Source organism: Cardiocondyla obscurior, linkage group LG02 (genome assembly GCF_019399895.1).
Source record: "Cardiocondyla obscurior isolate alpha-2009 linkage group LG02, Cobs3.1, whole genome shotgun sequence".
Taxonomy (NCBI): Eukaryota; Metazoa; Arthropoda; class Insecta; order Hymenoptera; family Formicidae; genus Cardiocondyla; species Cardiocondyla obscurior.
The window spans coordinates 4,941,181-4,963,426 of NC_091865.1; positions in this window are offsets into that span (position 1 = coordinate 4,941,181).

Genomic DNA, 22,246 nt, shown 5'->3' on the forward strand with positions numbered 1-22,246 from the left:
GACTCCTCCAAAACCAAGACTCCCCCAAACAAAAATTCCCTCCCAAAAAAAGTCTCCAAAAACCAAAACTCCCTCAAAAACAAATTCTACAAAAAAAAGAACTCCCCCCCCTCAAAAAAAAAACTCAAAACTAAAATTTCCCAAAAAAGACTTCCCCAAAAAAAGATTTTCAAAAAAAAAAATCTCCCAAAAAGACTCCTATAAAAAAACTACAAAAAAAAGACCCCCAAAATAGAACATAAAATGTGTACAATAATATCAAGTATTCTCTATAAAAATAATGAGATCAAATAATTGCGCCAAGAACCTGAAAAAAATAGAAAATTATATATAAGCTAAACCAAGACTCCAAAAAAAAGACCCTCAAAACCAAGACTTCCCACAAAAAAACTACCCCGAAAAAAACTCCCCAAAAATTATACTTCCTTAAAGTTGAATATAAAATGTGTACTTTAATATCAAATACTTTATATAAAATTAATGAAATCAAATAGTAGCGCCAAGAACCTGAAGGAGCTAGAAAATTTTAAACATTACAAACCCATGTGGAACCGTAAAACGTAGACCTAGGTTTGCCCCGATGATAAAACGTAATTAACATTACAAACCCATGTGGAACCGCAAATATTGATATTTGATATCATTGTACACATTTTATGTTCTATTTTGGGGGTCTTTTTTGTAGTCTTTTTATAGGAGTCTTTTTGGGGGATTTTTTTTTTTTTTTAATCTTTTTTTTGGGGAAGTCTTTTTTGGGAAATTTTGGTTTTGAGTTTTTTTTTGAGGGGAGGAGTTTTTTTTGTAGAATTTGTTTTTGGGGGACTTTTGGTTTTTGGAGTTTTTTTGGGAGGGAATTTTTGTTTGGGGGAGTCTTGGTTTTGGAGGAGTTTTTTTATGGAAGAGTCTCAGTTTTGCTTAAAAACTTAGTCGAGGATGCTTTTCGCGCGCCTATACTTGGCGCTTTTTTATACCTTTTTTTTAAAAAGGTAATTTTGGGGAGATTTCATTCACATTGTAGCTATAATCAAACAATATTAAATCTAATTTTGGAGGGTAATCAAGAGACACGTTAGTATTTCGTGTATCGTATACATGCTGCAAAGATTACCGTGTTATTACGCCATGTCATTTGTTCTTAGGTATTGAGATCTTCGGATCTCAACATCAAACCAACAAATCGCTTTTTAAATATGTGGTCCTTAAAAGTTTGTACATTAAAATATTGATACTTTTATTGAAAATGTTTGATTTACATAATATAGAATGGGCCCCATCCAATTTAATCATTACGCAAGGTTTCTTATTCAGAGCTATTGAGATTCTTTTTTTTTATAGCAAAGTTTTCATAAATGTCTAAACTAACTATCAATCAGATTTTATTTTATTTTTTTAATTAATTAAATAACTTATTGGTCTATGCATGCAATTTGTTAAATAAATTCATTTTTATCAATTTTTTGGCTTGGAAAAAACGGAGCGTACGGAAAGAACGGAACGTGCGAAGAGAACGGAGCGTGCGAAAAAAACGAAGCGTACGAAAAAAACGGATAGCGCGGAAAAAACAAAGAATACGAATAAAATGAATAGCGCAGAGAAATGAGAATGGATAGCGCGGAAAAAACGGAGCGTACGGATAGAACGAATAGAGAACGGATAGCGCGAAAAAAACGGAGCGTACGGAGCTTATGGATAGAACGAATAGCGCGGAGAAAACAGGGCGTGCGGAAAGAACGGATAGCGCGGAGAAAACAGGGCGTTTGGAGAGAACGGATAGCGCGAAAAGAACGGAGCGTACGGATAGAGCGAAAAGAACGGAGCGTACGGATAGAACAGATAGAGAACGGATAGCGCGGAAAAAACAGGGCGTGTGTAGAGAAATCTTAACAAGTAACAGGTCACACTTGCCTTAATTAACGGATCACTGCGGATCACTAACCTTACACGTCAAACTCACACGTCAATCATCAACAGAGTCGATAATATTATCAAACAGTCGATAAATTAATCCGCGCCATCTAGTGATGCAAAAACGAAAGAGACATTTTTTGAGACGTAAAAATGACGACGGAGAATCTTAAAAATTTTACTTTTGTAACCAAAATTAATATCGCGATATCTTTATTTATAGACAACGCAGCGAAATAATAAAAGCACTTTTATTATATAAGTCGACCCTAATCTATACAATAAGCCTATTTAGAAAGCGATTGGTTGAGCCGTTATTGAGATCTGGTAATCTACGGATTTCTCAAAACGTCGTCTCGCTTAATAGAGGCACGTCAGTGCCTCGCTGCGCCTATATTTGGCGCGAGGCACTACCGTGCTTCTTGATATAATTTGTTTTATTCTAACTTACTGCACCAGTTACAGCGTGTAGTGACTAAAAATAAATTTTTTAATTACTTTAAACATGTTAACCGTGGATATTATTCACGAAATTAATTATGCGATCAAAGTTCGGGAAGTAAATGTAGTTCGTGATCGTGATCCGCGAGATTTTCGGAATAAAATAAACTCGTTTGAAAGAGTGACGGCAAACGTGACTTATTTTTTTAAACTTAACATTTAAAACTTTTTTTCATGCCAAATAATATTATATGGCTAATATTCATAGTCCGTCCTTATTTTAAAGATTGTTTTAAGTACAGTTTTATTTGGTTTTAAGCCAATTACAGAATCGTATCATCGTTTTAAGACATTGTTTAAAATAATTTTGAAATAAGAAGTAACTATAAATACCAGTTTATGAGATATTAATCCCAGTAAAATTTTAAGACGAGCATACGCATGGTTCCAAAATTTTAAAGAAGTGAAAGTGATATTTTCTCATAATTCATCACTTTTCACATTTTTACAGGCATTAATATCGACCCATTATTTAAAAAATTTAAAAAAAATCAAGAATTTTTGCCGTCACTCTTTATAATAAACGGAAAGTTTGACAGAAATATTGGTTAATTAAAGAATATGTGCGTTTTTTGATCGCGTTAAAGAAAAAATAATTAACTGGTACACATAAATGTACCTCTATCTTAAAGGCGCCTCTAAATGTGTGCGTAGAATACGAGCAATTTTAGCAGCGCGCCTCTAAAGTTGGTCACACATTTAAAGGCGCCTTTATAAAAGCGCCTCTAAAAGTGAGCTCAGAATGTGGGCCTATTTCAATTAAACTTTCTAAATTTGGAAATATTTTTTTAATTATCGAAATTTTTGGACTCTAATACGTTTTTCCACATCTCATTTATTTCTAAAAAAGCTAATTCTACTTTTTTTTCATCGTCCAAAATTGTTGGCAGAATTCGCCATTCATATGCTAACCGCATAATATTATTATAATTTAATCGTTTGGCAATTAATGTTAAATCTTTAATTTTAATTCTACCATCATTAAACAATGCTATTTTTGGATCGAAAAATGACAACTGTTCAAAAAAAGGATTTTTACATGGCAAACGGTTCAACATTTCCTGAACTGCAGTAACATAAAAGTCTAAGCATTTTAATTTTATTTCATGCACGCATTCTACAGTAACATTTTTTAAAAAGCTTTTACATTCCGGTCCCACATATATTTCGTTCACGGGTTGAATATTATTTTTATCTTTTAAATTTAAGTTAAAAATATCATTTAAAACATTTAATTTTACAAAATTTTGACCAAACTGTAATATTAATTGCCGACTATTTTTATATAATAAATGAATTAGAATATTACGAGACTGAAATAAAGCGTTAAAAGTATTTAAAAAATTTAATGAATATTTTAAAAATAATAAATATGCTTTAATTAAATTATCTTGAAAATAATGTAAAATAGTTTCCGCGGATTTTAATTTATCTTCAACGACCGCTAAAAGAAAATAACTTTTTAAAACGTCCCAGTTTTCGAGAAGTCGACAAACGCATTTTTGAAAACTAAGCCATCTAGTATTAGCAAGTTTTAATACTTTATGTCGATCTACATGAAAAAAATCCTGAAACTCTGCTAAAATTGCACATCTCTTTGCACTGCCCGAAATATAAGAAGTTACTCCTTTAATTAAATTTTCGCATATGTCCGGTAATTTTTCGCAAGCTCTACTAGCCACAAGTGCCGATGAATGGCAAATACAATTCAAAGTTATTAATTCCGGAATTTCCGATTTTAAATATGTCATAAATGAATTATTACATCTTATTCATGACGGATGCATTGTCACACGCTAATCCAATAATATTAGTAATAGGAATTTGCTTTGTTTAAAATAAATTTTTAAACGCTTTAAAAATTTTACTCGACGAACAATCTTTCGCATCTAACGATATTAAATCTAATAATTGAGTACTGATCTTTTTATTTACAGGAGAAAAATATCTAACAAGAACGCACATTATTTTAGTTTCCGAGATATCAGTACTCTCGTCAATTAAAACGGAAAATTTACGTATTTTTAAATTTTGGATCTGTTTTTCACTTTCGCGTTTGGCAATAATATTTTTAACAATTTTTGAACATTTTTTTCGAGACAGTGAACGGTCTTGCACAATTTTAGAGTCAATACTTATATCTTTTAATAACGGAACCAAATGATCTACAGTGGAAAATGCAACATTATGATCCGCGAAAAAAGCAGCTAATTTAATTTCCGCGCGTTTAACTTTATCTTTATGTGATAAAGTATTATCGTTGCTGATGGCTTTACATTTCCCTGAATTTTCAATATGTTTGACCGTATGTGAGTGATTAATTAAATCAGACTTTCAGCAATTTATACTTTTATTACATATCATGTAAAGCGCTCTATTTTCTGAAGGATGAGGAGCTAACCATCCTTTAAAACTACTGTCATCTAGCCAAGAAGCTTGGAATTCTCTAATTCTACGTTTTTTAATTGCTCCTTTATTACTACAATCCATTATGCCCAAATATATAATTAATAAATATGCTTACCTCTATGAGCTGTATGTTGTATCGGACGGATTTATTTAACCGATTTAACGGTGCGACTAGATTTAGCGGTAACGCCATAAATTACACCAGACACTACATTACTGGCAATTTAGTTATTTCTACCGCGCATGCGCGAAAATTCTGTCCCGATTCCCATCACTAGTTCCGGCTGGTCTCATGCTTTGATTGGTTGCAGTAAATACTTGGCAGTCCGCATCCTCAGTTAATTGAAGAAACTTCTTCGGATTATTGCACATATGACGCGTGGCTCCGCTGTCCAAACACCATTCATTTGAGTGATGCGCTTCCAAAGAGAGTACGGCCGCTGACATCGCATACTCCGCGTTTGCTTTGTATGTCTGTCTCTTTTCGCTTCTGCAATCCGCTGCTCGGTGTCCTACTTTGTCGCATTTAAAACATTTTTCTGAAAACTTTAATTTATTTTTAGAATCCCGCTGGTTTTGCTTAACATATTTATTAATTGATTTAAATTTGTCTTTAGCGATTGATGCGTCGTTTTCCTCTTGAGTGCTGTGTTTGGCATATCGTTCTTTTTGCCTCGCTTCCTCTTCTATTAGTTCAGACTTCAGAGCTTCTATGTTTGGTCAAGAAGCACGGTAGTGCCTCGCACCAAGTATAGGCGCAGCGCACTACCGTGCCTCTTTTACGCGAGACGAATCGTTGAGAAATCCGTAATGTTCGGATTCTCAACAACGGCTGAACCGATCGCTTTTTAGATAGGCTCATCGTGTAGATTAGGGTCGAATTGTATTATAAAAGTGCTTTTTTTTGCTACGTTGTCTACGAACAAAGATATCGCGATGTTAATTTTCTTTATAAGAGAAAAACATTTTCTTTTTAAGAAACGTCGTCGTCATTATTACTTGACCAAAAAATGCGTCTTTTTTGTTTTTGCACCGCTAGATGGTGCGAATTAAGTTATCGACTCTGTTTATTTACTTGAAAAATACATCCCAGGAATTGTATGGATTAATAAATTATGTTGAACTTAGAAGGAAATTACCACGTATTCATGAAAAAGTTCATTTAAAATTAAATGAATTGGTCTACTGGGAATCTACACAAGTCAGACTTCGAGGGAAAACTATGAGAATTAAAACACCAATATGTAGTTAGAAAGCACTTAGAAAGATAAATCAGTTAGAAGGTACCTAAAAATTTTTTTACATATTTAAAAATTACCACAAGCCTGTACAATAATTAGCACACATTTCTTTTATTTATGAAAGTATTAAACTGAAAATATTAAAAAACTTTAACACTTTTTTTTTTCAAAAATTGTCTTTATAATATACTTATTTTATTAGATTGGCAAGAAAAAATTAAATTGCCATCTAGAGTAACGATAGAATTACGACCTCGTAATAATGTGGCATGGTGGCAAGTACAAGCAGCATCTATGAATCCGAGAGTTCGTACATTGCTCCCTATACAAAGACGTCTGTCAAGTTTGTTAATATTTTTGCAACAACGATGGCGACTCGCAAAATATACCACAGTATCCTTATCTATTCAATGAATTGTATTTTGTACCGTCTGTATCATACAAATTTTTTAAATTTAAATTTTTTATAGATTATTTTATAAATTATAAATTTTTATTTCTATTCCTTAAATATTATTTAATGTTCCACTGTAGAAAATCTTGTAGCTAACGATGTTAAAGATATTTGATACGAATTGCTCCACCAGAAGGATGCAAAATTGCATTACCGATGGTTAATCTTGGAAAATATCTCACCAGTAATAGCGTTAGTTTAAACTCATATGAAAAGCGTCTCGGTCTAAAAAGTTGAAAGGAAGACTTGTTGGGATCTGTTCAACATTTAAAAGGAGCAGGAAAGAAAGGTATTAAGCTGTACAAATCGGATAAAAAAATCGTAAATCGCACTGATGAAAATTGTACAGTCATTGACAGAAAGGTTGCAACACTTGAAGTTAGAGACACGATTTTAGAAATAGAAATTTGATGTGAACCACTGCATTCGCTTATGCGGCGCTTCACACGTATCAAGCTAATGTTTTTTTTTTGAGAAATTCTTAATATTTATAATAAATTTTAATAATTATAATAAATTTTACTAAAAACATTTAATACATAAATTTTAACATTAACACATTTAAAAAATAACATAAACATTAATATAACATTAAACATAAAACAACATAACATTTAACATATAACATTAAACATTTAACATAATAAAAATATATTATACACAATTTTAATACATTAACATTAATTTAATAAAAAATAAATACAACGGATGGCTTTTATTGCACTCATACTCTTTCATACTGCATTCAATATCTATTTACTCATATAATTAACCAGTCGTTCAATCGAGAGTTGTTATTCATTCATTCATTCATCACGCAAACATGTGTTTAATAACGCGTAGCAGATTCATTCTTTTCTATCACTTCATTCAATCTTTGGGGCATAGAATCCACTAAACTTTGGAAAAGTTGTGGTTTTGTGCGGAGACCCTCCCATTGCTCTAATACATGATGTGCAAGTCTTTCTCGAGTTCGTTGAAATTGAGGGTCCCATTTTTCACTATTAAATCCCAAAGAGAACTTTAAGGAAAAGAATGGAGAGATTCGGCGAACCATATGTGGATATTGTACAACTTGTACAAGATGTTTTACAGATTCAAGTTATGGAAGAGAATAATAGGTTCGTAAAGAAACAGTAGATTTATACAGGGTGTCTCAGATCAGTGGACGATGCCGAAAATGATAGGTAGATTTAATCAAATTAAAACAAAAAGTCCTGTACCATTTTGAAAAATTCTCAATAGTTTTCAAGAAAAAAATTAATTTATGTACGCGTAAGAGCGACGAGGAAGCGTAGGCTGAGTGAGCGCGACAGACTACGGTGCCATTTCTAGTCATTCGCCTGTCGCGCTCACTCACGCGCAGCTTTCTTGTCGCTCTTACGCTTATAAATTTTATATATTTTAATTTTTTTCTCGAAAACTATTGAGAATTTTTCAAAATGGTAAAGGACTTTTCGTTTTAATTCGATTAAATCTACCTATTATTTACGGCATCGTCCACTGATCTGGGACACCCTGTATATTATTATTTTTTAGTGTTAAATACAAAAACAATATATCTTTTTTTTTAAATTAGGAATATAATAAAATTAAGAAAAGAAATAACCTTGAGAATATTATAGTGATAAAAATAAAATGTTGTAACCCGCCAACGCACGCTGGTCATTGATCGCCGCGTGCGCTACATTTTTTATACAACTCAGCAGATTGCCAAACCGTTGGAATCTGCTGAGCCTAAGAAGCAGTCTTGTCAGCCTTTCGTCATCGCGCGCTATCAGCAGAAGGCAGTAGGGCAAACAGCCACTTTTTTCTGCTATTTCGCTGACAAGACCGGAATTAATAATATAAAATGCACGAGCTCCGAAGCTCGTGCAAGTCAGTCCGAGAGTACGAGGTAGTGACTCGTAACTCTATCGCCGAAACACACAGGAAGAATAAAACGCAAATTCACATATTAAACGATTGATAGTTATTATTTGTTATTCGCCGTCAACCTCTTACACCGATAAGTGTAAAACCCGGAGGACGGACCCCGTGCACCGCTCCGGTGCAACAAAAATAAAAGCATCTAATTTAACTAAAAAAAAAATGTTTTAAATAAAAATCTTATAATATAAATATATTAAATAAAAAATAAAAATATAAAATAGTTGTAAAAAAATATATATATAAAAAAACCGGTTTTAACTAAAATAAAAAATAATATTTTGTTAGAAATAAGCTTTTCGAATAATCTATATACTATTTGATTTGCGCGCTAAGCGAAGGCGCTCATGCCGCTTATACGTTTTTGTTTTGTTTTTCCTTCTTCTTTTACTTTTGTCTTTTCTATTCTTTTCATTCGGTCACCATGTATCGTACGCACCACGTGCATCACTCGCACTGTTTATAATAAAGTATATATTAATTTGTGATCAGTGTTATATGTCTGCAATCCTATTTCCATCACATTTCAAATAAAAATCTTTTTAAACTAAGAGTACTTAATGTAATATATAAATATAAAATAATGTAATTTATGGTAGTATCAGTCGGTCTCCAAATATTCTTCAACATATATTTATTAATATTTAATTACAATTTTTACAATTTTTGTGTTTGCTATATTTTAGGCGGCGCCCCTTTGGTTGGGCGCCTTTCAAAATGCCGAGGACTTTTATTTGCCTTGTCGGTGTTCGCGAAAGCTTATGTGAGGTTCAGTGAGGATGACCAAGATTGGTCCCCACTTGTCGTCGCCCGGATACTTTAGTGGGAAGCTCTCTTCTTCTTCCGTCTGCGTTGTTTGATGTCGTCGGAAGATTTCTGCTTGGGTTCCAGTCTTAGCAGTTGATGTCTCTGCCTGGGTTCCAGTCTCTTTGTGTAGATCCTTTTCTTCTATCTCCAGTAGTGTTCTTGGAGGTGATTTTTCAATTGGGATGAGCCTCCAAGGTTGAATTCCTTCGTCAAGTTTCCTTCTTGGCAGGATTTTTATTCTTCCAATGAAGTTCTCGATGCTCAGTATCTTCGGTTGGATCGGAAGATTTTTCTTGTCGCTCTTTGGTGATGGTAGGTACGAAGGCAGGAGTAATGACCCTCTTAGTCCGCTTCCCTCGTCTTACTTTTTTGTAAGAGCGTTTGTTCATTTAGAGAGAGTTAGGTCACTTTTGTCTCGGGTACTTCTGTCTGTCAGCGCACATCTTGGCGGGTTAAAACATTAGGCTTTTGATTACTTAAGAGCAGATCGTTGGCGGATTTGACCGGCCAACTGGTCGAGTATATGACCAGTTGGCAGGTCATTTTTACTCCCGAGAATTGAATTTGCCTCTAAACCACCTAGCGGAGTGGAGGCAAACTCTTCTCATTGACAGCTCAAGCTGTCGCGGGTGACCGGTTAATAGGTTAGCTTTTGCTGTAGCAGACGACGCATTATGCTGCATTCACAAAATGCGTCGACCGTTACATAATTTAAAAAAAAAATAAAATAGTATAACATAAAATTAACATTTAATGAAAGTGAATAATGTGACAAAACTGTCTTCCTTCTCCTTTTCCTTCTCTTACCCCTCGGCCCCACCCATAATTTTTATAGCTTTTCCATCTTTCCCACGTGTTTTTAAAATTTCCTCTTCCTCTTCCTCTTCCTCTTCCTCTTCCTCTTTCTCTTTCTCTTTCTCTTCCTCTTCCTCTTCGTCTTTCTTTTCCTCTTCCTCTTCTTCTTTCTCGTTTACGTTCTTTTGCCATTTCCCAATATCTGTAACAAAAAGAATAATAAAATCGTTAATATTTAATGAAAAAACGTACTTTAAATTTTATTATACGAATAACTTTTTCTCATTTTCTACGCTTTATTATTACTATTACAAAATAAATTGTACTTCTTAGCTCGATTTTTCTGGTTTTGTCCTTCTTTTTTTCCTCTCCTTTTATTTTCTTTTTCGTTCTCGTCATTTGAGTTAGAAGAATCTATTTCCATTATTTGATCCTCTTGGTGCTTTTTTTTACACTTGCAGCATTCTTTTAATCTGAAACAAATTATAATATTAATTTAATATTACTCGGAATAAAAAATGATAAAGGACTTTTCGTCTTAAAATGACGAGATCTACCTAGTTCCAAAGTTTGTCTACATGACTTTGGGACACCCTGTGTATATATATATATATATATATATATATTAATTAAATATACTTACATTAATAAAAATATAGGGTTTAATTGTGGTTAACCCCGCCGGCACCGCGGCCACGTCCGCGACCACGGTCCCGGCCTCTGTTTCGCCCTGCTCGTTGCCAGCGACGTGCTGAAAAGAAATAAAGAGAAATATTAATTTTTATTAATTATGTATTGCATATTTTTGATACTTACGTTTTTTAATCTTTTCCTCCAGTTCTTTTATTTTTTGGAGTAAGTCTTTCATTGTTGTAGGTTCGGCGGGTTCGGCGGTTTTTAATACAGCATAGTGACCTGTTTAATCCCTCGTTACATTCAATATAAGGCGAGGCTGGGTTGCCGTCTCCTTGGGACAAGGAGGCGGTTGCTGTTGGGTAGCCGTCTCCTTGTCGCAAGGAGACGACTGCCGCTTCTTCTCAATGTCTTCCATGTTGCTGAAAAAAAGATATATATATAAAAATTATTTAGAAATTTAGCAAATTTACATTTGTACTTTTTAAAAGAAAGTAGCTTTAAGCTGTATTAAAATGATTAAAATTAAAATAAAAAAGTAATTAAAACTTACCTCTGGTGCAGCATTTATATTTGTTGTCATCATGTCCAGAAGTACCTTTTGTACGTTGGATAACTTTGATGTCACTTTTTTCCATTTGTTAATCCGTTTTAATTTTTTTAATTCTTGCCTTTGCTTTTTTATTAGATTCTTCTTATGCAGATTCTTTTGGTATTTCCTCACATTTCGGCAAAGACATTTCGTTGTGGCTTGTGTTTTTGTTGTTTTATCTACGTTGTTTTCTTCAAGTGCTGGTACTGCTGGTACCAAAATAAGATCACACTGAACATCTTCGGAAGCATTAATTGTTACATCAATATTTTCGGAAGCTCACTATTAATATTACTAATACATTCTGACTCTAAATTTAAAATAAAATATGCAGTTTCTTTCAAACATTGCCGTGCTCGATCGGCAATGAACATATCTTCCGAAAATTGTTCAGTGCAGATCCTCAGTTGGGCCTGCTTTTCTGTAGATAAACCTGTAACAAGAAAATAATAAATTATACAAATATACAAATAGTCAATGGTGATACATTGGCATGATAGGACAGAATAATATTGTTTTCAATATACAGGGTGTCCCAAACAATGTGTCGCTCCCAAAAACTATGGGTAGAAAATTAAAATCTAAGACAAAAAGTCAAATGCAATTTTTAAAAATTCTCAATAGTTTTTGAGAAAAAAATTAAAATATATAAAATGTATAGACGTAAGAGTAACAAGGAAGTTGCGCGTGAGTGAGCGCGACAGGCGAATGACTAAAAATGGCACCGTCGTCTGTCGCGCTCACTCACGCGCAACTTCCTTGTCACTCTTACGTTTATACATTTTATATATTTTAATTTTTTTCTCGAAAACTATTAAGAATTTTTAAAAATTGCATTTGACTTTTTGTCTTAGATTTCAATTTTCTACCCATAGTTTTTGGGAGTGACACATTGTTTGGGACACCCTGTATACTTACCTATTAAATTCTGTCGTCTAATTGTTGTTAACCAGGTTTCCGCTTTTGTAGCATCGTTTGGAAATCTGTGCAAAGGAATATCTGTATTTGACGTGCACTTTGGCACACAGCATTTACGTACTATGTTTGAAACCTGAAACTAATTATTTTGTTATTATAATTAACATTTACACATTTATTTAATACATATATATACAGGGTGTCTGGTTGAATAGTGAGCATCTCTTAGTTATAGATAGAATCGAAAATACAAATAGGAAAGTTCCGTACCATTTTGCAAAATTCTCAATTGTTATTGAGAAAAAAATTAAAATGCATAAAATGTATAGGCGTAAGAGCGACAAAGAAGCTGCGCGTGAGTGAGCGCGACAGGCGAATGGCTAGGAATGGCGCCGTCGCCTGTCGCGCTCACTCACGCGCAGCTTCCTTGTCGCTCTTACGCCTATACATTTTATGCAATTTAATTTTTTTCTCAATAACGATTGAGAATTTTGCAAAATGGTACGGGACTTTCCTATTTGTATTTTCTAGTTCTATCTATAACTAAGAGATGCTCACTACTCAACCAGACACCCTGTATATATATTTTAATATATATTTAATCTTTGATATTTACCTTTATTCTGTTCTAAATTTTTAATTTTTTCCCTTAAAAATTTGATTTCTTCATTTATTTTTTTGTAAATATGTTGTTCATGCACTTCTTTAACTTTTTCAGTATTTTTCACAACATTCTCCACAGTTTTATCTTTAATTTGGGTTTCTTTTTTTTTATTTAAATTAGACTTTGTAGAAATTTGTTTATCCATTTTATTTATTTTGCTAAAAAAATAATAAATTTTTTAAATTTTATTTTTTTTTTATTTATTTTTTTTTTTTGTAACAAAATTTTATTACTTTAGCCTTTATTTTAAATTTTAACATTAAAAAAATATTATTAGCATAAGCTTTTTAAAAAATTTATTATTATAATGCATCTTGTTACAACGAATTTTGCATTATTTATTAATCTAATTAAAACATTTAAAATTTTCGTATCTTTTTTTTAAATAAATAGTTTAAATTCAACAAAAAGTTATCAATTTACTAATAATGAGTTACTTTATTAACTCTTTTTATTAAATTAAATCTCTTTATAATTTAATTCTTAACTTATTCCCTTTACGCTGTTGTTTTTACTTTTTTGTTTAAAAAAAATTAATTATAATTTTATTTTAATGGTTTGATTTTTTTATCTTTTAAAAGTAAGAAAGCATAGAATTCATGAAAATTAAAGCTAAATGAATTTATAATTGTGAAATTTCACGTTAGCATTTATGTATGGTAACTATTTATTATGAAAATTTAATATAACCTCGCGACATTTTTCATTAATTATATGAGTAAGGTTAAGTAATATAATATTTTAGTACTTTATTTTAAACTTAAAATCCTTTTTTTTTTTTTTTTTAAATTCTTTTCGTACTACTCTTTCTTTCCTATCTTTCCTTTCTATCAATCTTTATTTAAACTCTCTTTTTTATCCTTTTAAATGTCTTCTAGGTCTTTCAAATTTGACAGCTGTTATTTAAATGAAGATTTTTATCCCTAGTTATTTGTTAAAACGACGATCTGAACCCTAGCAACGATTAAAAGTGTGAAATTAGTTTAACAAACAGTAATCTCCGTATTCAAAGAACAAGTTGTTCGACCCTACTGAAAATCAATAACTCTGCGTTATCACGAAGCATACCTAACAACATAGAATAATACTTGCGCGCATTTTTTTTAATAAAAATCAATGACATTCACATAATTAACAATAATTATCCTCATTTCTAATTATCCTTTTTAATTTATTTTAATAATAATTAATAACAATAATTAAATAAAGAAATATATATTTTAAAATTATGTTTTTTTTTCTTTTAATAATTTCAGTTTTTTTAAATTATATTTCTTTTGAATTTTTTGGCAAAACGAGCATATGAAGCATAGAAAGTTCCTATGGCGGTTTTAATTTTAAATTAATTATTTTAAAAAGAAATAATTAACCAAACAAGTTAAAATATATAGAAGTGCTAATGGACTTTCGTTTCCGATAGCAGAGCGAACGGTTGTATGTCTGAGCGAGTGCATGTAGAAAAAGGTTTTGGGGGAGTAAAATAGTTTTTCAGAGGTAAAGGGTTGGTTTGAGGGAAAGAGGGAAGGGTTTTTAAGGAGGGTAAGTGAGGGGAAAGAGCAAAGGTAAGAAAAAAGGAAAAATCGGGGAAGGTAAAAGAGGAGTTTATTTTGAGGTTAGGTTGGCGGTGACGGGAAAAACCGTGGGTAAGACAAAGGAAAAGAGGAAGGCAAGGGGGCAAAGGAGAGAGTTAGAGGTATCAAAGACAAAGGGAAAAGAGATAAGGAAAATTGGAAAATGAGCGAACAGGAAAAAGGAATTGTGGAGAGTGGAAGTGAGGAAAGAAAAGAGGAAAAAGGAGAAGAGAAAATAAAAAAGAAAATGGGAAGACCTGCAAAGATAGAGATGTTAAGAAGAGAAAGGGCCAACAGCTTGCCAATTTTGGAAGCGTGGAAGCAAGGAGAGAAAAGGAAGAAAAGACAGGAAGAAAAAGGCGAAATAGAGGGCTTGGAAGGATTTAGGAAAAGTGTGAAAGTGTACAGATCACCGGTGAAAGCAACAGGAGAGGGAGGTGAAGGGGGAATAAGCAAGGAAGGTTTTGAAGAGGTGATAAAGGAAATGAGAAGTGGATTTGCAAGGATTCAAGCGTAGATGGAGGAAGTAAGGGAAATAAAGGTACAAATAAGAAAAGAAATAGAAGAATTGAAGAAAATATGGAAAAAAGAGAAGATAGATTTAGAGAAAAGAATGGACGAGATGGAAAAAAGAATAAGGGAAAAAACATATGAGGGAGGTAAACTGGAAATACCAGAAGAAATACAGGGAAAGGTTTTGAGTTTAGAAGAAAGAACGAGAATGTTGGAAATGGCAAAAGAAAGAGAAAAGAAAGAATGGAGGAAAAACAATTTAATAATAAGAGGTATAAAGATAAAAAGTGAGGAAAAAAAGGCGCTGAAAGAACAAGTGGGAGAAATAATAGAAGCAACAGGAGTGAAAGCAAAGATAGAGGATGTAAATAAGATAGGAGGAGTAAATAAAGGAGGTTATGGTATGGTGTGGGTAAAGATGGAAAATTTTAAAGAAAAATTGGAAATATTAAGATGTAAGGGAAAATTAAAGGACAGGACGGAATGGATAGGAGACGATCTGACAGAATACGAAAGGAAAGTGGAATGGCTCATAAAGAGAGAAGCGGATAAATTGAAAAGAGAAGGAAAACAGGTAAAAATAGGGTACAAGAAGATATGGGTAAATAAAGAAATGTGGATATGGGATGACCTGAAGGAAGAATTGAGAAAATGGGATGGTGCGAAAGAGTTTGAAAAAGAAGGAAATAAAAGGAAGAAGGTGATAGCAGATAGACTAAATGCAAGTTTTTGAAAAGAGGCGGAAGAAGAGAACGAAATGAGCTGGAAAAAGTGGAGAGAAAAGAGGAGGAAGGAGAAAAAGAAAAGGATGAAGAAAAAAATGGAAAAAGGAAAGATAAAAGGCAAAAAGAAAAAGAAAAGGAGAAAAAGGAGAGAGGAAAGGAAAAGGCGGAGGTAAAAGACAGAAACGTGAGAATAGTTTTTTGGAATGTGGCAGGAATAGAAAACAAGGATGAAGATTTTTGGAAGAACATGGAGAAATGGGAGGTGATATATATGTGTGAAACTTGGTTGGAAGAAAAAAAATGGAAGGGGTTAAGAAGTAAACTGCCAAAGAGCTATAAATGGATAAATAAGGGGGCAGAAAAGAAAAATAAGAAGGGGAGGGCAATGGGGGGAATGGTGATGGGATGGAGGGAGGAATTGGAAGGAGAGGAAGAATTAGAATTTAAAGATAGGAAAGGAATGATAGGAATAAAGATAAAAAGTGGAAAGGTATGGTGGAAAATAGCAGGGGTATATGTAAATGAGGATTTAGAAGACATAACAGAGAACATGAGAAATTGGATGGATGAAAAAGAGGAAGGAACGAGATATCTGATAGGAGGAGACTTTAATGTGAGGACGGGAGAAGAGGGCGGGCTATGGGATGAGGAAAAAGAAGAAGAAGACAAGGAAGAGAGAAAAAGGAAAACAAAGGATAAAAAAATTACAGGAAAAGGAAAAAAATTTTGTAAAGCTCTGGAAGAAGCAGGATGGGGAATAGTTAATGGTTGTACAAGAGGAGATGAAGAGGGTGAATGGACATATGTAGGGGGAAGAGGAAAAACAGTGATAGATTATGTGATCAGTAATGTGGAATCAAAAGGAGAAATAGTAGAAATGAAGGTGGGGGAAGAAGTGGACTCAGACCACTTACCTTTAATAGTGACGATAAAAAGGGAGGGAGAAAAGAGGAGAAGATGTAAATATGGTATAAAAAAGAGCACGAGACTGGCTTGGAGTGAGAAGGAGAGGAAAATGTTCAGGGAAAAATATAAAGAAAAAAGAGAGAAAGAAAACAATACGGAGGAAAATTGGAGAAGTTTTAGTAAGGAACTGGAGAAAACAAAGAAAGTAGTTAAAAAGGAAATGAAAAAAGAGGAGGGGGAAAAACCAAAAGAAAGATGGTGGAATGAAGATTGTAAAAAGAAAAAAGGTGAAGTAAAAGAAGAAATGTTAAATTGGAGGAAGGGGGAAGGGAGTGAGGAGAATTACAAAAAGAAGAAAAGAGAATATAAAAAACTATGTGAGGAGAAAAAATTGCAAGAAAAGGTGAGATGGGAGAAAGAAATAGAAAAGATTAGAACAGAGGGAGAAGTATGGAAAGTAGTAAACAAGGGAAGAAAAAAAAGGAAGGAAGTGGAGGAAAAAATAAAGATTGAAGAGTGGGATGGATATTTTAAAAAAATGTTAGGAGGAGTGGAATGGAGAGTAAGAGAAGAATTAGGAGGAAAGAGAATAGAAGACAATGAGGAAGATATAAATAGAGAAGAATTTGAAAATGTAATAAGAAAGTTGAAAAAAGAAAAAGCTGCAGGAAGTGATGGTTTAGAAAATGAAATATGGAAATGGGGAGGGGGGGAAGTAAAAGAGAAATTATGGGAAACGTGCAAAAGGGTATGGAGGGGGAGGATGCCGGAGGAATGGAGAGAAGGTGTGATAGTTCCGGTGTTAAAAGAGGAAAAGGGGAAAAAGTAGAAGAGTATAGAGGGATAACGCTGACACAGACTGCGTACAAAGTGTATGCATCTGTGTTAGCAGAAAGACTAAGAAAGGAAATAGAAGAAAAAGAAATATTACCGCAGAGTCAAGCCGGTTTTAGAAGAGACATGGGGACAGTGGATCAAATATATGTGTTAAATTATTTGCTAAATAAGAAGATAGAAGAAAAGGAAGGTAAAATGGTAATTGTGTTTATAGATATGAAAGCGGCTTTTGACTCTGTAGACAGGAGAAAATTGGTGGAAACAATGAAGAAAAGAGGGGTAAGGGAGGGATTGATAAGAAGGTGTAAAGAAATATTAGAGGAAACGGTGAATAAAGTAAAGGTGAAGGATAAAGAAGGGAAAAGTTTCTGGACGACAAAAGGAGTAAGACAGGGTTGTCCGCTTAGTCCTAGCCTGTTCACGCTCTTGTTGGCAGACATAGATGAAGAATTAGAAAAAGGAGGATGGGGGGTATAAGAATAAAAGACAGGAGAGTTTACTCGCTGGCGTATGCGGATGACATTGCGCTACTGGCAGAAAATGAGGCAGGCATGAAAGGAATGATTAAAAGCATGGAAGAATATGTAAAGGAAAAGGGATTGGAAGTGAATGTAAAGAAAACAAAGATAATGAGGTGTAGAAAGGGGGGAGGAAGATGGAAAAAAACTAAATGGGTATGGAAAGGGGAAGAAATAGAGGAAGTAAAAAGTTTCAAGTATTTGGGATACACAATTATGAGAAATGGAGAGCAGAAAGAGCATGTAAAGGACAGAGTAAGAAGAGCGGCAAGAATAATGGGGCAGGTGTGGAGTATAGGTAAAAGAAAATTCGGAAAAGACTGGAGTAAAAGAATATGGCTATTTGATAAACTGGTATGGTCGGTTATTAATTACCGCGTGGAAATATGGGGATGGAAGGAAAGAGAAGAGGTGGAGATATTACAGGAAAAATACCTGAGATGGGTGCTGGGAGTAAGAAGATATGTACCAGGATATATGGTGAGAGAAGAACTACAGAGGGATAAATTGAAAGGTAGAGCAGAGATGAGAGCATGGAAATATGAAAAAAGGTTAGAAGAAGGGAAAGGAGGGGTTCTAGCAAAATGGTGCTGGGAAGAAATGAAGGAAAGAGCAAGGGAGGGAAGAAGCAAGGGAAAATGGGAAAAAGAAAGAGAGGAATTTTTTGAAAAATTTGGGTGGTCGGGAAAAGAGGTGGAAGATCTAAGAGAAAGAGGGGAAATAAGGGGGGAATATTTGGTGAAAAAGGATAAAGAATGGCAAAGAGAGGAAAGATGGAAAAAAATAAGAGAGTCAAGATTTAATAAGTATTATAAAAAAGTGAAAGAGGAAGGGATACCAGGATATTTGAAATTGGGATGGAAAGAAGAAAAATGGCAAAGAATGGCAAAATTTAGATTAGGGGAGGAAATGAGAGGAAATAAATATTGAGAGGAAGAGGAAAAAAGAAAATGTAGAATATGTTTGGAGAAGGAAGAAACGTGGGAACATATATGGGAGGAATGTATAGATTGGGGAAACGAGATTAGTTGGGAGGAAATGGTGGAGGAAATTCTGGGAGGGGAAGGAAGGGGGATAGATTGGTTGGAAAATTTGGAAAGAACAAGGGAAAAAAAATAGGAGTGATTGAAAGTATGAAAGAAAAAGCGTCGGAAGCGGGGGTCCAAAGATAGAATTTAAGGTAGAATTAAGGCAAAACAATGTAAAGTATGAATGGAGGTGTGATCTCTCTCTCTCTCTCGACGCGTAGGTAATAGAATAGGAAAAAGGCGTAGATATAAGTTTTTACTTTCAGGAAACGGCTGTAAGAAGAAAGAAGATTATAAAAGTAGAAATAGTTTAGAGATAAGAATGAAGTTTGAAGATATATTTTATGAAACTGTAAACAGAAAATTGGGGAAGCGAAAGTCCCGGTGTACCTCTGAGGAGAAAATAAACACCTTATATATATATAGAAGTGCTAATATGTAATATATAAATAATGCTCTTTTTCTCTCTACCCTCGCAATCGTTTTAAATTCTTTTCCCTTTTTTAATTTTCCACTCATCCTCCTTTAGTCAGTCCGATATCTATTATTGTTGTATTTTTTTGTAAATTGCATAGGTAATAATAAATATATCCTCCCTAGAAGTTTTTTGGGCATAAGAACATATCAAAGAGGCATTTTTATAAAACTGATTAGCTTAAAGCTGTTTTACGTTTCTATTTAACAAAAATTTCTTAAATAATTTATAAAAAATTCTGATCTCTTACCAACATATTTAATTATATCCACATAAGGTATTACAACCTTTAAGTTAACGTTCAAAGAAACATCTGTTCAGTATTTGCAACCGCAACTCATAATAATTGTACGATATTTGTTAACTTTTTCGCCCACGAGGGAAGTCAATTATAAAATAAGTTAGTTATAAGTTAATTATATTATTAAAGAAATAATTAACTAAACAAATTAAAATATAAATAAGTGGTAATAAGTAAAATATAAATAATGCACTCACTTTCTCTTTCTTTCTCTCTTTCCTCGCTTTCGGCATAATTGAATTCTAATAATATTTTTTCGCTAATAATATTTTTTATGCTTTAATATGCGTCCAAACTCCCGAACAATCCACGTCGATTTAAAAAAGAATTTAAAGAAAAATGGACTCACCCATAAAAACCATGTTTATTGTTGCACCGGGGCCGGTGCACGGGGTTCGTCCTTCGGGATCCGTAAGGGAGGGCGATAGATAATATAGATTTCAATAAATATTTAGAACTTTATTTGATTGCGTTGTTACACTTCTTTCGATTCTCCTGCCTTTTCCTTTGGTCGGTTCGGCGCACGTCCCCGCGTTATCACGCGTCCTCGGCTCCGCGAGGTCTTCTCTTACACGGCACGCGACCGAACTTTTATTACCTCACGATCTCGGTTTACAGCACGGACTCTGATGCGACTGCCCGTCCGTGACGGTCCGCGGTTATTTAATAGTGACGCAGGGCCTTGGCGTCATCGGGTTGCAATGCCGAACTTCGGTTGTTCGGCGAATGCAACCCTAGCGATTACGGCAATAAGTTCTCGCAAGTGTTTCTCTTTTTGTTTATTATTAATTAATTGCCTAAGGAGGTTTGCTGATATCGCATCCTCCGATGTTATTTGATTACGAGATACTTATGCCGAAATGCCCTGCGTCATGTTCCGTGTTGTAACGGGGTTTAGGTTACAACATTATTTAAAATTAACTTTTGCTCTACTACTGTATATAATCTGAATAGCGAAACAAAGCTACACTGCGACGCGAGTACAAGCGGTTTTGGGGCAGTATTACTGCAACGAGGTAAAGATAAACGTTTTCATCCTGTCTTCTTTTTTTCAAAACAAACCACAGATGCAGAAAGTAAATATCATAGTTTTGAATTGGAAATGTTATGTATAATATATGCCCTGCGACGATTTAGAGTTTACTTAAATGGAATTAAATTTAAGATAATTACGGATTGTAATGCGTTAGCTTTAGCAATTAAGAAAAAGGAGATAAACCGATAATCCGTTCGAATTAAACCTTGCTCTTAGCCAAAGTCGAAACGCCAAATTATGCGAATTAAAAAATGTACTACAAAAACCGGAAGACCCGGTCTTTGAAATGCGAAACGGAATTATATTTAGAAAACGTAACAAAGAATTATTATTTTATGTACCACATGCGATGGAGATACATATAATGCAAAAATATCACGATCATATGGGGCATTAAGCAGTAGAAAAGACCTATGATAATATATCTAAGAGCTATTGGTTTCCAAATATGAAAGAAAAAATTAAGAATTATATTTTAAATTGTTTAAAGTGCATTGCCTATTTTCCTGCCGACGGAAAAAAGGAAGGATATCTACATTGTATTCCTAAAGGTGAAACTCCCTTTGACGTATATCATATCGACCATTACGGTTCGATAGATAAAAAGCGATTAGCTAAGCGATATCTGTTAGTAGTTATTGACACATTTACGAAATTTGTTAAATTGTATCCGACTAAGACTACGGCGACTCAAGAAGTAATAAGTCAACTACAAACGCATTTTTGTAACTATAGTGGACCGCGTGTCATAATATTCGACAGAGGAACAGCTTTTACTTTAGGCGATTTTGAGACATATTGTAAAGAAAATAATATTTGGCATATCCTTACCGCTACACAGTCGCCTCAAGCAAACGGACAGGTTGAACGCGTAAATCGTGTTATAGGGTTTATGATAGGAAAGCTTATAAATAATGATGAAAAGTTATATTGGTATAAGATAATCTGGGATATTAAATTTGCAATTAACAATACTATTCATAAAATAACAAGAGAAACACCAAGTAAACTTTTGTTTGGAGTAGAGCAAAAGGGAAAAATTATAGACGCTGTTCGAGAATATCTAAATTTAAATCTTATTGATAACGATAGAGATCTACAATTAATGCGTGCAAGAGCGGCGGATAGAATAATGCGAAGCCAAAAGTATAATAAAAAATATTTTGATAAAAGGTTTAAGCCGGCTAACAAGTACGAAGTAGGAGATTTTGTTATGATTAAAAATATCGAAACTACTCCCGGAACGTCTCATAAAATTATACCGAAATATAAAGGACCATATGAAATATATCGCGTTTTAAGAAATAATCGATACGTAATTAAAGATATAAGAGAACATCAAATGTCTCAGAAATCGTACGAAGGTACGTGGGAAGCTGCAAACATAAGACCATGGAAAAATTGCGGTGAACTTTGAGGACAAAGTGTGGTCAGGACTGGCAGAAAATTGTAGTAATAGTAGTAGTTAGATTCTTAGTAACAATTTAT